The sequence below is a fragment of the Dysidea avara genome, chromosome 8, assembly GCF_963678975.1.
Source record: "Dysidea avara chromosome 8, odDysAvar1.4, whole genome shotgun sequence".
NCBI classification, from domain to species: Eukaryota; Metazoa; Porifera; class Demospongiae; order Dictyoceratida; family Dysideidae; genus Dysidea; species Dysidea avara.
The window spans coordinates 4,520,287-4,545,084 of NC_089279.1; the positions used below are offsets into that span (position 1 = coordinate 4,520,287).

Sequence of the window (24,798 nt, forward strand, 5' to 3'; positions counted from 1 at the left end):
TTCTTCTTGTAGTAAAAGTGGTCTTCCACACTTTTTTTGAGGAAGCTCTATGACTTCCACTGCTTTGCCATCTTGCTTTCTGTCAGTTGACTGGTTTAGTACAGCCTGTATGTAGGCTTTTTTTCCACCTACGAACGCTGGCTTCCTTTAAATTTGGGAAACATTTCTTTGCTTCAAAATGTTGAATGACAGCTGCAATTCCATGTTTTGCAGCATATTCCCCTACAGTAGCTCTCTCTTCATCATCAAGCTTCATATATTCACCATGTTTCTTTCCCACTTGGCTGTGAGTGGCGCTTGAGATCGCTTTCAGCTCCTTGTTAGCACAATCAATTGTTGACTGCGAGACACTGCTTGGCAAAACACTTGGCTTGGCTGGCTTAAAGTAATGAGTTATATCTCGCATAGTCATCGTGAAATGTTATACCAACTCGGATAGCTGCAAGACAATTCTTCAATTAAGCATGAAAACTTGAGACCGTGAAAATCCTGTTTTAGTTTGCAACCATAAAAGTTTCATGCCGTGAAAATTTCCCCTCGTATGGTAGTGAAACAATAGATGAATGATGGTATTACAGCATAGCTTTGAGGGAAAATCCCAACATTGGCATGATTGGTTAATGCCAAAGTGGGATTTTCCCATCAGGCTGTGCTGTAATACCATCATTTATCTCTTGTTTCACTACTTTTAATTGCATAGATCCCTAATTAGAATATCATCTATGACTGTTGTATTAGAGTGGTTGTTGTATTTGAGGATCTTGAGTCAGCCAAGGGTGTACAGCCAGCTAGCTAGACCAATAAGGGGTGAGGTAATCTTATTTACTGTAAATAGCTAGGTTGTTAAGAGTTGTGGTCTCCGTGCACTTGCTATTGGTCAACCTAGATCTTTATTTGATGGGTGTAGTTGCGAACCTATCGCAAAAGGGATCCCAATTGCGAAGTTGCAGATATCTCTAGCTAGTGTACCTCTTATAGTAGCACCAGGACTGAAGCTCTTCTGAAATCTAGCTCTGAAATAATTCTGTGGCATCTAAATATGCCACTGAAAGAAAGTGTTGATATGGAAAATTAACATCTCGTTATGGTTTTCGTTGGATGAAGAAGACAAGCAGCCTGGTTGAAGATAAAAGAAAAGACAAGGCGCAGAGGGCCTACACACATCAGAACCCAAAAAAGGCAGGTGAGTGGCATAAATGGAGGCTGTGTGCTGCTTCGCTTGGCCTCTACCCTTGTGACTGTGGTCTGGCAGCCAGTCAGTCAAGCAGGCAGGCAGTGAGGCAGTGGGACTAAAATTTGAGTTTTGGTGATTTTTAAAAAATTCTATATCCGGACACCTGTTAAGTGTTTTGTTATATTAAATGCTGTATTATATATTATTTATGGTACTGCTCATTTACAGGTTTACTAAATTACTTAGTCACCTGACATGCTCACTTAGTCACCTACACATGTTCACTTAGTAACCCGCCCTCAGCAATTTTGTACATGATAAATAATTATAACACGAAAGGCACACTGCAGTACTTGATAATACTGTAATACTCTTCTTCTCCGTGTTCCGCAAATAATTCTGGACAAATAGTAGACTAAGTGGCGTATCTACTGTAGCTCTAGCCGTTACTCTGGTTATCGCTTGAGTGATTATTTTTGTGGGCACTGTAAGGTCTTCAGGAAGAAACTGTTCCGCTGATCTGCATTTCTCTTTCATCCCACACTCATGCTCTGGCTATAAAGCTATGTACTTTAAACCATAGTCTAAATAAGTTAGACACCGCGACCAACGGGAGCTAGGTGATTTAATAACCCCTGAGGCCCTTAGTAGCACCCTTGCTGCACTCGGGACGCTACAGCCTCAGGTTACTAGATTGCTTAGTTCCCTTGGTCTTGGTGTGTAACTATAGTATTATACTATAGACTAGTACTATTCCATAAAGGTCATTTTCGTTGCATACAAAGTCTCTAGGATGATTTTCAAAGGCAGGATTTTGGACAGTGCATGAAATTTTTGGGACGATATCGATCCCTACTTAGACTGTACTACCATACTGTTATAATAATTCAATATGCGTGTGACTGTTCTATTAAGGTGAATGCTGTATTAGAGTATCTTGAGTTGGCCACAAGGAACATGGTCACTATTCCATATTTTTTCTGTGCTATCATTGTAAATTCAGCTGAACCTATAAGGGGTGAGTTCATCATGTTCAAGTAATAGATTGCTAAGAGATGTGGTCTCCACATTTAATTGTTATTAGTCAACCAAGATTATTAATGAGGATGGGCAAATTTATCAAGTACAGGTGTATCTACCGGGTGTCTAGTACCTTTACAATAGCGTATGCATTTGACATAATTTTGTAGCATCTAAACATGCTATCCAAGGAAAGTATTAATGCCGAAAATTAGCACATCATTATGGTCAGCAGACGACGACCAGCCTGATTAAAGATAAAAGGAAAGCACAGGGCATACACCTTGTTGGAACCCCAAAAGGCACATGCCACTGGTGAGTTTGTTATTGTGCGTAAAAGGTGGCTTTGTGTTGCTTTGTTTGGCCTCCAGCCTTGCGACTAATCAGGCTGGAAGGCAAGCAGGATGACAAAAATTCATGTTTTTAAACACAGCCACCTGTGAGTAGTTCTTGTTTATAATGCTGTATTTGATGTGACACAGACTAATATTATTCCATACAGGTGCATGATTTTGTTTGTGTAAAATGTCTCTAGGATGATTTTTAAAGGTGGCAATTTTAGACGGCGTGTTTCATTTAGGGGCAATCCCTACTTAAACAGTATTACTGCACTGTTTGATATTCATAGCTTACATGCATATGTGTTATGTAGCATCTGTAGAATAGTGTTAAAAATATTTTACTGGTGTGATTATTTTTTCCTTAGGAACAGTATGAAAGTAGATGTATTGATTATGAAGAAACCATTAATCAGCTGGAAGGAGAAAAAGAATCTCTGTTGCGAACCAATATGCATTTGGCACAAGAATTAGCTAGACTGATGGATCTTGATCAAAAATTTGCAGAAAGTAATAAGACTATAGAGCACTACAAGAGTCTCCTAGAGAAACATAGATTGGAAATTCCTGAGGAAAACCTTCACAATGAAGATGATTTCATGGTGAGTTTTTTTAGAGTAAATAGTACTATACAAAAACAGCCAAGCTGTGAAAAAGGGTGCAGCCTCCAAATAAGCCAGGGTGAAAAAAGATGTGAAATCAAAGGTGGCGGCCAAGAAATGGCTGTGATGGTAGGTTAATGACAAAAATTTTAATAACGACAATTCAGGTGAATTTGTGTTGCCTTTTCCGAGGATTTAGCACCAAATTCACCTGAATTGTTGTTATTAAAATTTTGCTATTAACCTACCATAACAGCCATTTCTTAGCTGCCACCTTTGATTTCACTTTTTTTTCACCCTGGAATTTTTGGAGGCCGCACCCTTTTTTCACAGCTTGGCTGTTTTTGTGTAGATATCACTTCTTTTTGTATTTGTATACTCCAAAGCTAGCCTGTGGCCAGTATTGTAGTTCTCTTACTTTTTCTGCAGAAAGGAGAAGACATCAAGACCTGAATTCTATGGATACTTTTTTTATAATGATGCTTTTTTTTTTACAAAAATTAATACTATATGAAAATCATCACATGTACTCTCTCCCACAGGTAGACAACTTTGTAGCAGAAATCTCCACAAGGTAACTTGTTTATTGCTGAACTCTACAGGGTGACTTCTTGTTTGTTGCTGAACTCTCTACAGGGTGGCTTGTTTGTAGCTGAACTCTCTACAGGGTGGCTTGTTTGTAGCTGAACTCTCTATAGGGTGACTTGTTTGTAGTTGAACTCTCTACAGGGTGGCTTGTTTGTAGCTGAACTCTCTATAGGGTGACTTGTTTGTAGTTGAACTCTCTACAGGGTGATTTATTTGTAGTTGAACTGTCTACAGGGTGATTTATTTGTAACTGAACTCTCTACAGGGTGATTTATTTGTAGCTGAAGTCTACAGGGTGACCTGTTTATTGCTGAACTCTCTTCAGGGTAACTTGTTTGTAGTTAAACTCTCTACAGGTGACTTGTTTGTAGCTGAACTCTCTATAGGGTGACTTGTTTGTAGTTGAACTCTCTACAGGGTGACTTGTTTGTAGTTGAACTCTCTACAGGGTGACTTGTTTGTAGTTGAACTCTCTACAGGGTGATTTATTTGTAGTTGAACTCTCTACAGGGTGACTTGTTTGTAGTTGAACTCTCTACAAGGTGACTTGTTTGTAGTTGAACTCTCTACAGGGTGATTTATTTGTAGTTGAACTCTCTACAGGGTGGCTTGTTTGTAGCTGAAGGGTGACTTGTTTGTAGTTGAACTCTCTACAGGGTGACTTGTTTGTAGTTGAACTCTCTACAGGGTAACTTGTTTGTAGTTGAACTCTCTACAGGGTGATTTATTTGTAGTTGAACTCTCTACAGGGTGACTTGTTTGTAGTTGAACTCTCTACAGGGTGACTTGTTTGTAGTTGAACTCTCTACAGGGTGATTTATTTGTAGTTGAACTCTCTACAGGGTGACTTGTTTGTAGTTGAACTCTCTACAGGGTGATTTATTTGTAGTTGAACTCTCTACAGGGTGACTTGTTTGTAGTTGAACTCTCTACAGGGTGATTTATTTGTAGTTGAACTCTCTACAGGGTGGCTTGTTTGTAGCTGAACTCTCTATAGGGTGACTTGTTTGTAGTTGAACTCTCTACAGGGTGATTTATTTGTAGTTGAACTCTCTACAGGGTGACTTGTTTGTAGTTGAACTCTCTACAGGGTGATTTGTTTGTAACTGAACTCTCTACAGGGTGATTTATTTGTAGCTGAAGTCTACAGGGTGACTTGTTTATTGCTGAACTCTCTTCAGGGTAACTTGTTTGTAGTTAAACTCTCTACAGGTGACTTGTTTGTAACTGAACTCTCTATAGGGTGACTTGTTTGTAGTTGAACTCTCTACAGGGTGATTTATTTGTAGTTGAACTCTCTACAGGGTGACTTGTTTGTAGTTGAACTCTCTACAGGGTGATTTATTTGTAGTTGAACTCTCTACAGGGTGGCTTGTTTGTAGCTGAACTCTCTATAGGGTGACTTGTTTGTAGTTGAACTCTCTACAGGGTGATTTATTTGTAGTTGAACTCTCTACAGGGTGGCTTGTTTGTAGCTGAACTCTCTATAGGGTGACTTGTTTGTAGTTGAACTCTCTACAGGGTGACTTGTTTGTAGTTGAACTCTCTACAGGGTGACTTGTTTGTAGTTGAACTCTCTACAGGGTGATTTATTTGTAGCTGAACTCTCTACAGGGTGACTTGTTTGTAGTTGAACTCTCTACAGGGTGACTTGTTTGTAGTTGAACTCTCTACAGGGTGACTTGTTTGTAGTTGAACTCTCTACAGGGTGACTTGTTTGTAGTTGAACTCTCTACAGGGTGACTTGTTTGTAGTTGAACTCTCTACAGGGTGATTTGTTTGTAACTGAACTCTCTACAGGGTGATTTATTTGTAGCTGAAGTCTACAGGGTGACTTGTTTATTGCTGAACTCTCTTCAGGGTAACTTGTTTGTAGTTGAACTCTCTACAGGTGACTTGTTTGTAACTGAACTCACTATAGGGTGACTTGTTTGTAGTTAAACTCTCTACAGGGTGATTTATTTGTAGTTGAACTCTCTACAGGGTGACTTGTTTGTAGTTGAACTATCTACAGGGTGATTTGTTTGTAACTGAACTCTCTACAGGGTGATTTATTTGTAGCTGAAGTCTACAGGGTGACTTGTTTATTGCTGAACTCTCTTCAGGGTAACTTGTTTGTAGTTAAACTCTCTACAGGTGACTTGTTTGTAACTGAACTCTCTACAGGGTGATTTATTTGTAGTTGAACTCTCTACAGGGTGACTTGTTTGTAGTTGAACTCTCTACAGGGTGACTTGTTTGTAGTTGAACTCTCTACAGGGTGACTTGTTTGTAGTTGAACTCTCTACAGGGTGATTTATTTGTAGTTGAACTCTCTACAGGGTGACTTGTTTGTAGTTGAACTCTCTACAGGGTGATTTATTTGTAGTTGAACTCTCTACAGGGTGGCTTGTTTGTAGCTGAACTCTCTATAGGGTGACTTGTTTGTAGTTGAACTCTCTACAGGGTGATTTATTTGTAGTTGAACTCTCTACAGGGTGACTTGTTTGTAGTTGAACTCTCTACAGGGTGATTTATTTGTGGCTGAAGTCTACAGGGTGACTTGTTTATTGCTGAACTCTCTTCAGGGTAACTTGTTTGTAGTTAAACTCTCTACAGGTGACTTGTTTGTAACTGAACTCTCTATAGGGTGACTTGTTTGTAGTTAAACTCTCTACAGGGTGATTTATTTGTAGTTGAACTCTCTACAGGGTAACTTGTTTGTAGTTGAACTCTCTACAGGGTGATTTATTTGTAGTTGAACTCTCTACAGGGTGACTTGTTTGTAGTTGAACTATCTACAGGGTGATTTGTTTGTAACTGAACTCTCTACAGGGTGATTTATTTGTAGCTGAAGTCTACAGGGTGACTTGTTTATTGCTGAACTCTCTTCAGGGTAACTTGTTTGTAGTTAAACTCTCTACAGGTGACTTGTTTGTAACTGAACTCTCTACAGGGTGATTTTTTTGTAGTTGAACTCTCTACAGAGTGACTTGATTGTAGTTGAACTCTCTTTTGGGTAACTTGTTGTTAGCTGAACTATTATTTATTTATTTATTTATTTGGGGGAAAAGGGCAGACAGCAAAGCTGAACAATTACAAATTATAAATGCTGTTCAATCAAGGTAGCTAAAGTGTTCAGTTCAATTAGTTGCGGTGGCAGTGAATTCCATTCCCGGATGGTTCTTGGAAAATAACTTGTCATGTAGGTGGTGGTGTAAACCTGTTCTACATGGTGACTAGATTGTAGCTGAATGTTCTAATAGAAAAAATTATTATGAAGCTGAATCTTCTATTAGGATGACTGCACTATTTATCTCTATCGCGCACTTGGTACACCTAGTTGACTTTCGTAGTGTAACTCAGTGATTTTTATCTGATTCCTTATAAACCACTGAAAGCTTGTTCTAAGACAATTAATCTACGTCTGTACCTATTTTCAGCTGATTCCATAAACTAGTTTGCCTGGTAGGTGTGACAAGTAATACTATTTTATTAGCAAAACTCGATCGTGCGCTTAGTTGGAGTTTTTGTTACAACTCCAATAATTCTGTCAAGCAGTTCACCCTGGAGACGTGACTTGTATTTTTGAAACATCGCGCATAGCTCCCTTGTTCTTTGTCTGATCTGTACCAAAATTGGTCTGTAAATGTGCAGTATTACGTTCCTACTGCCCCCCAAATTTTAAGTAAATCAACCAAAGCACGTGCAAGTTATTACAAGTTTTCTAAAGTGTGCTAGACAAAGAAGAATAAGAAAAATATTAAGAAGAAAATACAAAGAAAATAAGACGAACTTTGAAGGTGCGTATCTCAGTGATGGATGGGTGGATTCATCTCAAATTTGGAATGTGAGGTGCCCTACCCCAATGGAGTTTCCACAGCAAAAATGCTTAATTTCCGTCCTGCCATTATCGAGCTACGGATGCGTGAAAATGGCATTTTCTTGGTTCCTGTAATATACACACTTGTCTGTCACATGCCCGCACTAGCTGTACTTGGCCGCACGACACACTATCGTGTGTCTTGATTTACTCTTGCAATTATCAAAAGTGAATAATCTATTAATTCAGCTAGATAATTGTAAATACTGTGATTTAACCTATTTCGTAATTCATGAATTATTTTATAATCATGGTGCTGTTTGGTCAGAGTACCGAAGTGTCTCCAAACAGAAAAGGTGCCAGCCAAGTCTTTGAAATCTGCAGATGTCATTAAACAATGACTTTGGTCAAGAGTTAGGAGGGCATTTCTGTGTAAAACTAAATTGTGGTAATTCGTGTTACAAGGATATCTGGATCGAAGCTATCACCTCTGCCTGACTGCTAATCATTACAAGCAGTGTGACAAAGCTGTTGTAGACACAGTGACATGAGTCCGTAACACACTAGTGCTGGTAATGATGATGAGTTAAAAGTTGATGACCTGCTGGAACCTTTGGGGCAACTCGATGCTAAGCCTTCAACACAAAGCTATGTAACAAAACAAGAAAATTCAAGATTAAGAATAAGACTTCATATGAGTCAGGTGTACAAAGATTGATGCAGTTGGGACGCAGATGTCTCACCAGCTGCCCTGAAGCTTGATAGAGTGACAAGCTGTGTGACTTTGTCCTTTAGCATCAGACTGTTGTCTTGAATGGACTTAATGCTATTGGACAGTGGAGTAATTGCCTTTGCCAACTCTTTGTTGCTTGTATTTCCGCCATCTTGACAGCTAGAAGAAATCATGTTTTTGATGTGATAATATGTGACTTCTAAATGGCTGCCATATCCTTGTAGTTGCACTAATAACATGTTAATGTGAATGAATCCTTCCAAAATGTAATTCATATGTGACCAGATTTTACAAAACCAATCCAAATCGCATATCAGGCAAAATCAAACTAACACCACCAGTGGATAGCTACACTATCGTACTACCCTTAGTACTAGTCTCGTGTGGCACAGACTGTATATTTTTAGGCACAGGGCCTTATTGCTTTCAGTATAAGTGCCTGTGCCTAATATATTCAGTCTGGCACATTTCCGGCACTAAAGTTGTTCTAAGAAGCCATACAAGTATGGGTGCAACTCGTGGTGTCTCTCGCTAATGCTTCACAGTAGTTGTACTTAGATACTACAGGTAAGACTAGTAGAAATGGTATAGTAGAAGCTAACGTTTACCTTGTATTCCGTAAGCATTGTGCCTTTGTTGACAACCATAACAGCCTTCGTTGCCATCTCTTCTCTCCCGAATGTGTGCATGTGAGCCCAGTACACCTGAGGTTTATCCCAACTTTTCTGGGATTCGTAAGGACGTAGATATACAGAATAGTACCCGGGATTGGAATCATCCAGTTTTTCGTGCCGGATCATTGTTACTGGAAGTAGCCTCACTTAGGCCACACCAAATCAAACCTTAGTTTCTGGTCACCCGCCTGCATGGCAAACCCATAACCCCAGTTTATGAGGACTATTATTAATAATATAGGCGCTTAAGTCCACGTGACCTATCAAGACACTGATTTTTTTACAGCAAAAGATTGGGATACTCTACTAAAGCAATCAGGGATTCTAATAGAGCAGTCATATACTGTCCTGAATATTATGCACCTATCAATGTCAAGCCCCATCTCCCCACTCCCAGGGTCCCCATACACCTACTGGGGATTTGACATCTACACTTGCCCCACCCTGGGGCTTTTGACGGCGGCAGTTTACTGTACATCAGTTGTTTAAAACCAGCATCAACAATTTTTCTATAGTGCATTTTTGCAGAAGCATAGCTATAACTACTTATGCTGTTGGTTAAGCTTGACTAAAAACAAAATCAACATGAATTGAGCAAATAATATTATACACTGTGTCATCACAGTATACTGATGTATCTATAGTCCTGAAGTCCTGATCATCCGCCCGTGACCAGAAACTAAGGTATGACTTGCAGTGGCCTTACCTTAGATACAGCATCACAGCTGTTTCTATAATGATAAAAAGTGAGGCATTAATTCACTTTTAAGCGAATTAATTTTCAATTAAACTCAGAAGTGTTGTTATGAAGTGTTTGTTGGACCGTTTGGGACCAGTGTCTACCCGAGCATCTATGCCATGATTCCAGTGGGCCGAGCCTACCTGAATGATAGCCAGAACACCAGTCTGGTTTTGCAACAGGGCAACTTAGCAACACCTCGTAAGTCACAATGTAATTGTCATGCCTAGTTCATAATATAGGTGGCTAAGCAGCCTGTGTATGTATATAGCCATCAGTGACTTGCCTTATCATTTCTTTTTGTAGTCATGGTACAACTCTGGATTTTTGCACTGGAAACATTGGTACAGGATGAAGGCTTTAAGCTCAACACTTCATTAGCCAGAGCTATTGCAACTGATATGCTAATCTGGTTGAAAGTTCCAGACAACTGTCAAAGTGTCAACAAAGTTTGTCAACAAATCACTCTTCTGTTGTGCAACTGCGTACCACAAGACAAGAACAGAAGCCAAACCGCTGGGAAGTTATGTAGAAAAGGTTTCATGCAGCAATCGCCACGGACAAGTTTAGATCTGCATGAGAAAGACTGATTCTGCAAGTAGCACACAGAATAGCTACAACAATTTTCTACCAATACATTACTAAAGTTATTTTTTAAAGAAATACTCTAGCAAACATTTACCACACAGCCACCCATGTATACTACTAACAACCTGGACTTAGACTATATTGAATGCAATGCATTACGATATGTAGCTGGCCATGCTATAAGGCACCTGAAGAAAAAACTTGAAAGAGGCTCACACCCTTTAAGAAAGCAGTTGTTGTGCTTAACTGAGCTTTATGAAAAGAGTGGCATTGATGACAATATTGATGCAGAAGAAAACACTGTCAGAAACATCTCATGATTCTGAAGAATGGATTAAAACTATTGACAGAGGAAGGCTTATCCATGTAACTTGTAATACTTATAATTTTATTTATGCAGTAGAAATGAGAACACGACAACACTTCTCAATGTCTCATGCAAGTACAATAGTAGCAGGTTCTAAGATGGTTTTGTTGCAAGCAATCTTATCAGATGAAAATGTAAAAGATTGCTTTCAGACAATTTCTGAAGAATGGGAGGATAATGAAGCCCAAATCTTGTTGCAATTAACTGTCAAGCAGTGGATCACAATTCATGATTTTTCATTTACTGCAGCATGGATGGAAGCATATAAACAATCAAAGAAAACAACGATTCAAAAGTTGAAGGGTCTTAGGAAAAAGCTTCTTCCCAAGAGTGCTAAAGTTGAATGCCTGATGGAGCAGTAGCACATGAATATGATGACACTATATCTAAAATATTTGTATATAACTGCTACAAATATGTAATGCTGTTGTACATGCATAATACCTATTCAATCAATATGAGATTTTTCACAAGTGGCATAATAGTAACAACATGATTATACTTGAGTCAGTTGCATTGTCATTATTGTTTGGTGATTTTTGGTAACACACTATTATCAACCGTTAACTTGGGAAGTTTTCCCTACAGTTTCCTTTTGGAACATGACACAGACCATTGATAATTCTGAAGGCTTGTGTGTTATTTATGACTTCACTGGCATTTGGATTTTCATGCACTCTGCCCCTTTGACGCTGGCAACCAAAAAATTGTTCAAGTGCAACTTGACAAATTTTCCTACTCAAAAATACTTTTACTCATGGCAAAGAAAATAGGTACACCACCAACTCAACAAAAGGGTGCGCTGAAAATAGTAGTTGATAGTAAATTTGTTGTCAAGTAGACTCTATCTTTACCTGTTATGTGTGTTCCAAAAATGATTTCTCTGCTCATCATCATTCTGTTTCTTTGTGATTGACTATATTGGCCTTCTCTTTCTTTCACAGATGTTGACCATACATCAAGGTATGGAAGAAATTCTTCTTTGATCCACTATTAAAATATTATGATATACACATAATATCAAAACACACAGTAGTGTGTCATGTGGCCCAAGAAGCCGGCGCGCCACACCATGAGTATATTAACAGGAAGAAAGAAAACACGATTTTCACATCTTTGTAGCTTCGTGATCCCTTATCCGATTACAAACAAATTTGCTACAGATTTGCCAGCTAGGTAGGGGGGGAGTCTACATTTCAAATTTGAAGAAAATCACTCCAGCCATTTCCGAGATACAAGCAGCCAAAGGTTGGGGGTTTTTTTGGTTTTTTTCCCCTTTGTTTCTTCTACTTCTTTTTGCATACTTTGCAAAATCTACCATAAAACACGAATGCATGCTCCAATCGGGCTGAAATTTGGCACACTTAAAGGGCTCATTATAGTGGATATCAGTACCAATTTTGGTAGGAATCTGATGGACATTCACGGAGTTACGACCAATTATTCGCGTAAAATAAGGTCGAAGGTCTGCCATGCCTACAGGATAATGAGCTGAAACTTTCTATGTAGATGGAGTACCTATCGTAAGAGTGCCTTTTTGTGGTTTGAAAGGAATCCAGATAAAGGCCATCGAGATATGACACAAAACTCAACCTGTGTCACAATTACACAATCGATTTTAATGAATAATAAAAAAAACTATTAGTTTTCACGCCTACCAGGCAAACCGCTTAGAGCAATGAGCTGAACATCGGTGTGTAGTTGGAACAATTATCATAGAAAGTCCTTGTAGTAGTACAGAAGAATTGGATTACAAACCACTGAGTTATGATTTGAAAGCCAACTACATGTAGTGTTGCGAGTTCGCGATACTCTAATAGAACAGTCACCCTAATAGAGCATTCGGCTGCATTTTTAACATACTCCATTATAGAACTAGATGCACTGCAAGTTATTCTGTAGGCAGTTCAGCTACAAACAGGTAATCTTATAAACAATTCAGCTACAAGCAAGTCACCCTGTAGACAGTTCAGCTACAAATATATCGCTGTAGAGATTCAGAACATTACAAGTCACACTGAAGAGAATTCAGCCATAAACAAGTCACCCTGTAGAGAGTTCAGCTACAAAGAAACTACCCAGTAGAGAGTTCATCTGTATAAACAAGTTAGCTACCCTATAGAGATCAGCTACAAACAAATTACTTTATACAATGTTCAGCTACAAGTAAGTCACTCTGTAGAGAGTTCAGCTACAAAGACACCACTGTATAGAGAGTTCAGCTGCAAACAAGTCACCTATAGAGAATTCAGCTAGAAACAAGTCACCCTGTAGAGAGATCAGCTAGAAACAAGTCACCCTGTAGAGAGATCAGCTACAAAGAAACCATCTTGTAGAGAGTTCAGCTACAAACAAGTTACCCTATAGAGAGTTCAGCTAGAAACAAGTTATCCAGAGATCAGCTAGAAACAAGTCACCCTGTATAGAGAGATCAGCTAGAAAAAGTTATCTTGTAGAGAGTTCAGCTACAAACAAATCATCCTGTAGAGAGTTCAACTACAAACAGATAACCCTATAGAGAGTTCAGCTATAAACAAGTCACCCTGTAGAGAGAATCCTGAGGAGAGTTCAGCTACAACCCAGCAGAGAGATCATCTGCAAACAAGTTATCCTGTAGGAAATATTTGGCATGTAATAAACATAATTATGTATATAATATATATAATTTGTATAATTACTGATAAATCAAAAATAGTTAAAGTATTAAAAATTTGTTTTAAATCTTGATTATGATTAGGATTAAATCTTTTTCTTCCTGTGGTAAAGAAAAAAAGGATAAGTTTAAAAGCCCCAAAGCTGGCGGGCTATACGAAAAGAAGCGATATCTAATCCAAACCAGCCAAGCTGTAAAAAAAGGAGTGCAGCCCCCAACAAGGTTATGGAGAAAAAAGATGTGAAATCCAAGGTGGCGGCCAAGAAATGGCTGTGATGGTAAGTTATTGGTAAAAAATTTAATAACGACAATTCAGGTGAATTTTGTGCCAAGACCAAGCGGCACCAAATTCACCTGAATTGTCATTATTAAAATTTTTACCACCATTAACCTACCATCACAGCCATTTCTTGGCCGCCACGTTAAATTTCACATCTTTTTTCACCATAGCCTTTTTGGGGGCCACACTCTTTTTTCACAGTTTGGTTGTTTTGGATTAGATTATATAGAATCACACATGCAACCTCTATACCTTTAATCTGAAGTCTTTGGATGATATGTATGAGTCCTTGAATGAATTTTGGGAATGTTTCCACTTTCATAGTCATTAACATTCAGGCAGTCAAAAAAATCAATTAAACATCTGTAAACTTAACTGTCTCCTCCACTTCTTCACCTCCAGTTTTTTTTCATTGCGCTGGCAACTATATTACTAAGTACCTGTGTATTAAATACAGTAGTGTAGTAAGATAGAGCTGATATATGTATAATATACCTGTGCAGCAAGGTCTACTTGCATATGTGAAAACGAGTTGAGATGGACATGCTCGTATTTGATATTTGGTACTAGTGATAATCCTATTCTCTCTTTGTGCACCACTATCTATTCTATACAAGTCTTCAAGATGTTTCCATTCTATTGTCTTACCATTGTTCTATATGATCATGAAATATATGCATTACAATTGCACAAGGCTTCTTGCCTTGGATTCCCTGGTAGTTTTTATAAGATGTGATGGATCAAAAAAGAAGAATATCTCACGGCCATCATCTGCATATGGATTATTAATTTTGTAAGGAAGTGAATGTTGTGAAGAGGTGGTTGTTGCTGGAGTACATCCCTGATGAATCCTAAGAAAATGACTGTTTTGGCTTACACCATCGAATGTTGTAGCAATTAATTTCAAACCACATCTTTCAATGCGAAAAACTGATTCCCAAAAGACCTCATACATCTGATCTCCTTTCAAACTTTGGCAAGGGAACTGAGCGTAAGGATATTCTAGTTGAGTGAAAAGCCCTTCAACCATAATCACAAGCATGGTCTTTGCTAGAGATAGTTGATTGCTACTGGTGTCTTCCACTTGCAAGCTATATTCAAACTCCGAAAATTGCTCATTAATGTTACCAAGATTGGCAAAACCTATCAGAGCTCCAGTCTGTTTGTCATAGACTAAATATTGTCGGATGTACATTTCATCCATTATTGTGAGCATTTCATATGCACCACTGGATCTAGAGTGCAAATACAAAGCCCACTTAATTATCATAGGGTGCCATCTCATGCCTTTAGGATGGGTAGATGAGGCCTTAACCTGTTGCTCCCAAAAGAGGTATGGAAATGAATCTTTTGGATATGAATTGGAGACATGGTTTTGCAGTATATCCAGAATATCTGAATGTGTGTCTGAATCAACAACCTGAGCAGCCCTTTCCACCTCACTTTGTAGTTTGTCAGTGAGATGTTTCATTTTTCGTTGGGTATTCTCGTGTAGGGTACTTAGTTGGTGTAATTTACTGATCAGGTTGTCTCTATTCAGTTTGTTGAAAGGAGTATGACTGTGTGGGTTCGTCTTATCATGAGCTGGTCTTTTGGTAAGGCGGCTTAGCTGTGTTGTCATCGTCTATTGGAACAATCTGCATGCTTCACAATGGCTGCTCAGTGAAGTGCTTGGCAAAAGGATGTGTCACATCCTACGTATCAGTGTGCGAAATAACTTTTCAGGCATGTACTGACAAAGTGACAGGCCAATATGAGAATTGAGCAGACATCAAGGAATTTGCTTGGAAATTTCAATGTATCAGTACATTTTTAATGTATGTATCTATTTTTGTATTGTATAACAATGAACAATGTAAACAACTTACAGTGAACAATGTTACGTTTAACTGAAGAAAATGGAAGTTAATTTAAATTGATGTAGTGACACTATTGGTGAGTTAGTCTAAGTGATACGCTGATTACACATGATTTACGGGTAAGCTATAACAGTAAACGCGTGGTCCTCTGTTTCACAATCATCATCTGATTCAGATCCGGACTCTTCACTAGATTTCCATGCAGCTAAAGAAAACTCTTCATCTACATCATCATTTTCATCTGATTCTCTCCCAGCCCTGCTTGATGTTGTTCCTCTGGTAGAAGCAGTAACTCTCCTTGTTCTGTCCTTATATTATTCTGAAATGGCATTTGAAGGATCCCACTAATCAGTTGGTGGACCACAACAATCAATCCAAAGCAGTTGATCGAGCCTGTTCTCAGTAAGGTTAATACGACAGTCATTCTTTATAAACTTAAGCTGTGAAAACACTCTTTCGAGGTGTCCATTGGACAAAGGTAGACAGAACAATAATTCCACTACTCCTAAAATATTGCTCCATCATTTGGCATCTACACAGTTGAAAACCTTCCACCACACCTAGTCATCTTGTACTAGATTGAAGTACTGTTTGCCATATTCCTCCATGTCATCCCATTCCTCTCGGACCAAAGATATGTCAATGCCAGCTTTCTCAAGAGGAATAGAAAGTCAGTCACACACTGGCATGACCAAATGAAGGAGTGCTGGTGTGCTCCCACCCATGGGTAGCCAAAAGCATTACTGCTTGAGTTAAAATAAGCAACTGCTCCTCTTACACCTTCAATTGACTAACAATAAAAGAGTTGACTGCTTCCAACCAGCTTTGATAGTTTGACTTCAAGAATGCTAGGCCTTGAGTGTGGTAATGCAAGTTAACACCTTGATAAGTCACAATACTTGCCACATCTGTTAACTGAATTCAAGTGAGCACTTTCTTAACTGTAGGAAGATTTTCAAAAGACTTCAGTTTAATTTCATCCAGTGACCTCTTTGTCTTTATAAAAGCCTCAACTGTTCTAACAACACAGAGCTCATCCTCTTGAAGAATTTTGCAAACAATCCCCACTGGCTTTAGCAGATCATGAAGGAAGGCACAACCAAGTAAGACCTTGGATTCACGCCAATGTAGAATGTAACCTTTCAACTTCTGTCTATCGACTGATTTGACACTGCGATCTTCTGACAATGACTTCAAATGGCTAAGGTAAGCACCAAACCTGTCAATGACTCGTGATAAAGCAGCCACCTTGTGAGCCACAAATCTGGTGCCACAAGCTCGTAAAAGCCTTGCTCCTCTTTTGTGTGGCAATTCACAATCATCAAAACATTGTTTAAGCTCCTCCACTATTTCAGTTCAACGCATTTCTTGGGAGACTTTTCATACACATAATATATTTGTAGCAGCAACTCATCCACTGTTGCAAAGAATGTGGTCTTTAACGCATCTTTGATGGAGAGTTCTAATCTATGTGCAAGACACCAGCTTACTATAATTCATGGCATATCTCTTTCAAGGTGGCCCTCAGTCCACCACTCCCTATATTTGCAGAAGTACCATCATACCCCAAGCCAATAATTTTCTGCTTCCATTCTGCAGGTGGGATATCTAAATAAGCCATAGCTTGTTTAAAACAATCACAGAGGCCTTGCCCTGTGCCACAACAGAGTTGTCGTACAGCAAAAAACTTGTCTCTTACAATAACCTTCTGACAATCCATCAAAGAACAATACCATAAACAATTCTTCACCAATATTCCCACAGTCTGTGCTACTGTCTACCTGGATGCTAAAAAATCTAGCCTTGTTAATATCCTTTCTCAACTGGTGCCTCAGGTCTGCACCATTGAATTCAACAAACGTTGCACAAAAATGGCCATTGTGATAGCTTTCTCCTCTATCAACGCTGTGTCTTTCCTCTAGGTCACAAAGAGTCTTCATCTTTTTAAATAGCATCTTTTCCTTTGCTATCAGGTAAGCTATTTCAAACTTTCACTTCGATCTAGCTCTAGTCAATTCATCCATTGATGGTAGAAGTAAGGCCCTTGCTATTGGAGCGTAGTCACAAACATTAGTTGACTGCTCCTTCTTATATAAAATCATTGTGCACTTATGCATTTCCGTGCTGGCGTGCTCCTTGAATGATGAAGCACAGGTATTAGTTGTTCCTTCCACAAAGGCAGAGTTATAGTTCCGCATTGATATTAAGTACTCTTGGAACTGACCACAGATACTGCACTTTAGCTTCGACACATGCTCACGGTCCCCAGCAACAACATCAAATTTCAGCCATAGGGTGGTGTCTTAACGTTTTATCGTTCTCTCACAAATCCATTTTTCCACCGTCTTCCTTATAACACTTCTATTTTCTGCCATGGTCGGACTTTTTCCAGACAAAGTTAATTATGCCCTGTCAAATGATGTAATTGTCTGGAAATTGTCCAGTATCCAGACGTTATTTTGCACACTGCATATAATCAAAAATATTATCATTTATGCAGTAAATATATGATGCATACATTCAACATAAAATATATACATGTACTTACCTTAAAACTCCTTCACGTTCATTATTAGCACAAAATACTTTTCATCAGGCTTTCCTGAGCATATCTTGCAGTAACTAAGAAGTTGCATCAAGTTCAAAACATCATGAGGTGTTTTCAGCTCATCCTGTGTTGGGGAAAGTGCAGGACAACTCGCTGCGTCAAGTTTTTTGCTTTGGAAATAAAGTGCCCTCAAACATTTTTAATGTAAAACTGATATACGGTAATGTATTGTGCATGATACTGCAATATGTGATCTCTTCATTGCCAACAGAAACATCATGCCAGTTTTTCTCCAGTGGCTGTAACTTAAGGTATTCATGGAGTTTCCTCAGATTGTAGTGAGGTGTACAACTGTACAGTGACAATGGAGCAGTTGCTTTCAGACTTAAATCGCACTCAAGGTCATAATTACTGTCAGTCATACTGATGGAACTACATCATTATGATACCTTTAGCCGATTGCTATTGGGAAATATACGGTATTATTTAAGCATACATGTGAAGAAACTAAGGCACATTTAGCCCCTATATACACTGGTGTATGCACATAGCTACTTATATCAAGGATGGCCCCAGGGATTTTGGTGACTGGTTTCCAAACTTTTGCTATATGCAAATTTAAATCTAGGGGGGTATGGGGGCAAGATTTTCCAGAAAATTGTGTAATTTGAAATTGAATCTGATAGCAATATTAACAGTTTAAAAATATAATTATGTTAGATATAATGTAGGCTGCTTAATTGTACTTGCTTCTGGTACAGTATCAGGTGCAGACTAAAGAAAGTAGCTAGCTAGTTACTTAAAGTTCTTAAGAGAAATACAAAATGTAGCTGTTCTTTTAGAGTGGTTAACTGCTTTATTAGAGTATTTCAATCTGTACTTTTGTACCATTGCAAATCACTGTAATATATAATTTTGATTACCTGAATACACTTGACCAGTTTCTGGAAACCTCAGAAACCCCGCCCCTGCATATCATTATTGTGTGATAGCTGTATCTGCTGCATAAATAACCAGAAAATCAGAGTATACTAAATATACGTATAGTATAATCAACTTCTGCAGCTGGCACTTTGTGATATGCAGCCGGTCAACTAACATATTCTTTTATAAAACTGTACTTGCTTCAATGTTGCAATAACAATATTTCATCAACCATGTCACTCTCCTGGCTTACCAAAGCCAGTTCTGAGCCAGTATACCAGCCGGCTGAGCTATAGGTTGGCCTGCATGGCTATAGCTACGCATATGATATAGTTACCCCATTCCGGCAGTAAAATGTCTAGTTAATATTCTTACTTTCTTAAAATATACCAAGACTCACTAAGTGTGTTTACTTAATGATGGGTCATAGCGGTTACGATACAGCCTGGCTGGTACGTCTCGTGACTACGTAGCCCTTCCCACTCGTACGCTAGCTTGTACAAATACACTTACCGGAGTCTATAAACTTACTCCCCCGAACCTTGATCTTTACGTATGTACCACTGCTAGTGAGAGAACCACATGTTATGACCAAGTACCCTGTACCTGTAAAATTGACAGGGCATTAAATACAATACAGCTAAAAATCTGTCACTTTTTACGCAAATGACAGATTTGGGGAATTCATCACACCCTTGAGGTAATACAAAAATTTCTTAGTATACACATAGACTGACCTGAAGATCCACGATGTTACTACAGTCCACGCACACTTGGTGTACAGTCCACGTACACTTGACAATTGAGAACTAAAGAACACACATGACATTATAAAATTCCTTTGTCTACTTACCCCCGAACCTTGATCTTAGTTGCCAAGTTTAGAGCAGCTCTATCCAAGTTATATATGTACCACTGCTAGTAAGAGAACCGCATGCTATGATCAAGTACCCTGTACCTGTAAAATCGACAGGCAGGCATTAAATACAATACAGCTAAAAAATCTGTCACTTTTTACGTAAATGACAAATTTGGGGAACTGAAAATTCATCACATCTTGAGGTAATGCAAAATTTGAGGACCTGAAAGTTCATCACACCCTTGAGGTAATACGTTTGAGGATTCACAAGTTGGCCCAGCAGTGACCTTACTACACAGTGTCCTGATTAGACAGGTTTCATTGTACATAAAGACCAGTATGCAATATGAAAAGAGTATTTTTTGTACAAGCATCATGTAGATTATCTTACTTCTTCCACCTAGTTCCAGGACTTCTAAATTGGCACTACAGTGACAATACTGAAAGCTGTTTGGTCTGTACGAGTACACCTTGTTGACAATCCATCCAGGAGATATAATTTCAAGCGGGAAAATATTGGTACTTGCTGCTACTCAACTTGGTACCATCACAGAAGTTTTCAGCTTGGTCTCAGTGAACTTGCACTAGTCAATGCAGACGTCTGACAGTCTAAAAGCCAATCGCATACCGCGAAGCGGTTAATCAGTGTGAATAGATGTGGCACTTTATATACTAGCCTCATTTTTTTCACTCCTCCTTTCGTTACTGAACCTCCACTCCTCGTTTCGTTACTGAATTAACCTCCACTCCTCTTTTCGTCACTGAACCTCCACAAAGGGCTGAGTAGATCAGTATTCTTGCTGGCAACTCTTTAATATCCACTCAACGTTCTTCAAGTGGTGTAGACTCTACGTATCTTAGTTTCAAATCAGTTAAGTACGCTTCGCTGCTCCATTGAAATCCAGTTACAATATAACAAATATTTAGCAGTATTCAGTCCTCTCAAGACATGGACTGCCATCAATAATTAATGTAAACCGCGTATCACGTGTATTTACTTGAGGTGTTACAGGGACTTTCCAAGAGATTTCCCCTAAATAGGCTACATGATCATTGTCAGTCAAGTGGAACTTGTTCTTGGTTATGGCTCTACAATGCAGTACTCGTACTTTAATGTATTTTAGTGTTTAATAATATTATACTTCTCTCTCAAGGCATGGACTGCCTTCAATAATAATATAAATCGCGTATCAAGTGTCATTCACTTTTCACTTGAAGTGTTACTGTGCAGGGTCTTTCCAAGGGATATCCCCTAAATAGGTCACGTGATAATTGTCAGTCAGGTGGAACTTATTTATTTCCATTAATGCACTATGGAGCTTGTGTTGTGGCTTTCATTAATTGATCATTATATATGCACATACCATGGTGCAACAAAGTTTGTAACCAATTGCTGGAATGTGGTTCGTGGTTTGCTGGTATGAGCTTGTGTTATGGCTTTCAACTTTTGTAACAGATTGCTTGAATGTATGTGTTTTGTGGTTTCCAATGATTGTGTATATGAGTTGGGGTTGTTCTACACAGCTTGCACAATATTCAGATGTCTGCATGACGACACAAGGTTAAGTGAGACCTGTAAAAGAACAAGCAGGCACTGAACTTAACCTTAAATTAAACACACATACAACTAACCTGGAACATCAGTCGCAACACCAAAGGCACTTACTTGGATATCCTCATGGCTTAACTATGGAGTGAATGGAGTGACATGTGTAATTAACCGGCACTAAACAGTATCTACAACACAATTTTCTTTTCTGCAAGAACTTTTTAGCACCTAGTAAAGGCACTACCATCTCTCCTACAAGAGCATTTCACAAGAGATGTGATGTTAACTTGAGTACAACCAATATGTGGTGTATGTTTGTGAACATGTGTGTATAGTGTTTGTACATTTTGTGTACGTCTTGTGCTTGTATATGATGTAAGTGTGTGTTTGTATGTAGTGAAATGAAAATAATAGTATGATGTTTGTGATCTCTTTCATAACCCTTAGCAAAGCATCTAGCTCTACAAGTGGCAAACCAAGTTGATAGGTCGTCCTCAGGGCACTATGGCAGTGGTCATAGCAGGTTTTATTCATTGACAAGTACAGAATGATTGATATACTCCAATAGAACAGTCAAGCAATAAATACTCTAATAAAACAGTCAGGCAATAGAACAGTCATTGAACAATATAGCTAAATATTTACATCTCTGTCTGAAAACACTCCCAGATCCCAGATGCAATCTCAGAGTTGCTAGTTCAAGATGGTAGCATTCCCCAAGATCACCTAGAAAAGCATGCTTTGCAAATAAGTGCTTTACACAGCTTGAACATTGGGTCTGTAAATTATATAACTGACAAAAATTAGTGATATCCCCTCCCAAAAACACCTTTGCTGTAAAAAAAGGCGCATCCAAGAAACTACAAGTATCTGTAACCCCATGTAAAACAGATAAGCTGTAGAAAAACACTCCAAGAAATTAATGGGTAACTGAAAGAGCTGATATCTAGAGCGGCCAAGAATCAATAATGTTACTACAACTGACTATGATTACCAAAGAATACCTTGGCTGTAGAACAGGTAAATAAAAGTAACTGGCAACTAAAACAGCTGATATCTGAAGCGGCCAAGACTAAAAGTTAAGTTGATACAACTTACTACAATTATAAACTTGCAACATTGAATCCTAATCATTCAACTGTGTTTTATACATTCATCCTTGGTACATCCTAAATTAATTCTTTGTAACTCTAATTGGCTGGTAATTTGGCCGCCAAAATCAACTTAACTTTTAGTCCTGGCCGCTTCAAATATCAGCTGTTTTAGTTGCCAGTTACTTTCATTTACCTGTTTTACAGCCAAGGTATTCTTTGGTAATCATAGTCAGTTGTAGTAACATTATTGATTCTTGGCTGCTCTAGATATCAGCTCTTTCAGTTACCCATTAATTTCTTGGAGTGTTTTTCTACAGCTTATCTGTTTTACATAAGGTTCAGATACTTGTAGTTTCTTGGACGCACCTTTTTTTATAGCAAAGGTGTTTTTGGGGGAAATAGCTACTACTGAACTAAAACCTCTACTGAATAGTCTACATCAGCGTTGAAACTGGGTCACTACTACTGACCCGGATGACCCACTGACCCAGATGTGACTCGGATTGACCCGGATTATTTGAAGTCGAGGCATGCGCTAATAGCTATGTTTTGGCTAGTCTTGAGCGAGAGATACTACGTTTTTAACGTTCGATTAACGTATTGAGTAAACGAGTAGTTATGTGAAAACTAAACCGGTAAGTTTATAATTTAAAATCAGTCAGTGACTAGGTTTCATTCCACCATAGATAGTATAGGTGCGTAATGGTTCCATGTAGCTACAGAGCTACAGACAGCAATTGGGTGTGGCTTCGTGTATACCTAGTATTATGCTTTCCCGATATATTTAAAGTGGGTGTAGCTCACAAAATACTTATTCTGCTGCAAGACTAGACTATATACAACTCGTACAACAATCGATTAGTGAGCATAGCTCCAACTAAGCTTGCGGACAGCAACGGACACAGTTTCGTGCTACAAACTGTAACTACTAATAAATTGGCGTGGCTGAACATATGCTTGCAATGCAATAAGTGGGCGTGGCTCATGAAAGAGCTGCACGACTAGTGTCAATAAGTTTCCACGTCGTCGAACTAATGATTTCGTTTCTCACGTGACCCAATCCAGGTCAGACCCGGATAATCTGTAAACCAGGTAAGACCCGGATGACCTAGACAAAATGTGAACCGGATGACCCAGGTGACCTGACTCGGTTTCAATGCTGGTCTATATACACTAGTGACATGCAGAGTGTGTATCTAATCATAGGCTACCCCTAGCAGTATAGCTATGTATAGCTATTCCATTAATGGAACACTCACATTTCAGTTACTATTATAAGTATAACAGTAAAATAAAACAAAGTACAATAACACTAGTGTAGTCTGACCCAGGACTAATAACCTATTCCCATACAATTCTCTAATACAACGTACTGTGATTCCCAACATAATAAATGAATTAGTTGAGTCACTGTGTTGGCAGTGCTGATTATTTGTTATTTCTTCAATGTTTTATGCTTGTTTCAGTACACAAACCTTCTGTTTCAGAGCCGGTTTTCCATCACAGCAGTTCTTGCGAATTACATAGCCATTGCTAGTATAAGTGGCTAGTACCATCTGCCAAGCAACTTGACTTTGGTGTTTGGTGGATACCAACCTTGTTGTACAGTTATAAAGTGTATGCACTGTTTAAATAGTTTCATGTTCTGCTATATGACAGTATAAACAAGAGTTCATAATACAAAAGAACTCTTGGTATAAACTATCTAATCCAAAACAGCCAGCTGTAAAAAAAGTGTGCGGCCCTCAAAAAGGTTATGGTGAAAAAAGATGTGAAATCCAAGGTGGCGGCCAAGAAATGGCTGTGATGGTAGGTTAATGGTAAAAAATTTAATAACGACAATTCAGGTGAATTTTTGTGCCGCTTGTGGCAAAAAATTCACCTAAATTGCCGTTATTAAAATTTTTACCATTAACCTACCATCACAGCCATTTCTTGGCCGCCACCTTGGATTTCACATCTTTTTTCACCATAACCTTTGTGAGGGCCGCACACTTTTTTTACAGCTGGCTGTTTTGGATTAGATTTCACTTCTTTTTGTATTTGTATACCTCAATATGGCCGGCTTTGGGACTTTTTTAACCTGTCTTTTTTTCTTTTCCACAGGAAGAAGAAAAGAGGAAGCAGATGTACTTTAAATATTTCTGATTTTATCATTTAATGTACAAATTATATATATAATACATATATTTATTACAGAACTCTCCATGGTGGTTTCTTTGTAACTGAACACTCTACAAAATGACTTCCTCTTGCTGCTCTCTCTACAGGGTGCATTGTTTGTAGCTGAACAATCTACAAGTAACTTCTTCTAGCTGATCTCTCTACAGGGTGATTTGTTTGTAGCTGAACTCTGTACAGTTTGATTTGTTTGCAGTTGAACTTTCTACATGGTTGTTTCTTTGTA

At 38.6% G+C, this 24,798-nt stretch overlaps 1 protein-coding gene across 1 annotated transcript in view; it reads left to right on the plus strand.

Moving 5' to 3' along the window:
* The window catches only part of LOC136263914 (uncharacterized), a 40,734-nt gene that overhangs the window by 11,614 nt on the left and 4,322 nt on the right, over window positions 1-24,798 (plus strand). The window contains exon 3 of the mRNA XM_066058537.1: window positions 2,901-3,134. The gene's annotated coding sequence lies outside the window, so the exon portion shown is untranslated. The remainder of the gene's footprint in view (window positions 1-2,900; window positions 3,135-24,798) is intronic.